Here is a 1,301-nt window from a genome sequence, read left to right as displayed (position 1 = left end):
AAGATTTCGGGACGTACGGACAGACAGACGTACGGACGTTCCAACATTTTGGGTTTAGGGGCTATTTTCTTTGTTTTCTTAAGGGCAACTAGCCCATAAACCCTTTGATCACGGAATGAACCTATTGTTCTCTTTACTGTTACATAGCCCCTAAACCCAAAATGTTTGCTCGGACAGACGTACGGACAAGTGCAACGCTATATGCTCCCCACTTTGTGGGGGCATAAAAATGCTATTTTTGCCCTCTAACGGACAATAACTCAACAGATCAACAAGCCCAAGTATACAATATTGTACATAAGCACAGCATATAAATAACATCACATCCAAGGCCAAAAATTCTCTAAGATTCATCCAGAGAAACGTCAAAACCCAAAACAGGAAACTCAAAACATCAGCCTATGCTACTTATGTCCGACCACAACTAGAATATTGTTCCACCATATGGCACCCCTGGCAGAAACATCTAAGTCATAAGATTGAAAGTGTCCAACAAGCTGCGGCCAGATATGTCTGTAATAATTATAATTTCGACAGTAGTGTAACCCAAATGCTAAATGAACTTGGGTGGCCTTCCCTAGAAAGCCGCAGACTCCAATCCTCTCTAGTAGTGTTCTACAAAATCCAATACAAACTTGTATATGTTGACCATAACCATCTGACCCCAACTAGAAATCTGAACTTCCTGATCCCCCAGTCCCGTACCCAATATCATCTAAATTCCTACTTCCCTAGAACTCTCAGGTATTGGAATAGCCTTCCATATCAGGTCAAATCCAGTACCAGCCTAGATACCTTCAAGGATAGGCTGGCGACAGTCACTTTCTAGTCCCCTCCCCAGTATGTTTTTAATCTTGCACTATTCTTTTTATCCTTTTTTATCTGTGATCTTTATCTTTTAGTATGCACTAATTCTTTTAACACAGTTTTCTTGACAAGCGCCTCCCAGTCATAGTCAGAATTGATTGTTCGGGAGTAACATGTAGATGTAGATGTAATTTATTACTAATTTATTACTAATGTATATACAATCCTGTAACAATAATAATGAACTGCATGTTTTTGTACTGTCTTTACTATTTGGTCATATTCTATAGTCACAAACACAGATTTTGTTGTATTCCATCCTTTTAGATGTGATAAACAGCACCTTTTTTCAAAATGATACAAAAGGAGTGTTTGTTCATTCAGTACTATTTGATGAAAACATTTATTTTTCAGGAGGATACTCAACATAGAAAATATCTTACTGATCAAATTTAGTATTTTATCAACTGAAAAAGATAAAAACACAATGTAAA

This window comes from Ruditapes philippinarum, unplaced genomic scaffold, assembly GCF_026571515.1.
Source record: "Ruditapes philippinarum isolate M1 unplaced genomic scaffold, ASM2657151v2 ctg912_1_1_1_1, whole genome shotgun sequence".
NCBI classification, from domain to species: Eukaryota; Metazoa; Mollusca; class Bivalvia; order Venerida; family Veneridae; genus Ruditapes; species Ruditapes philippinarum.
This window is presented reverse-complemented; position numbering follows the sequence as displayed.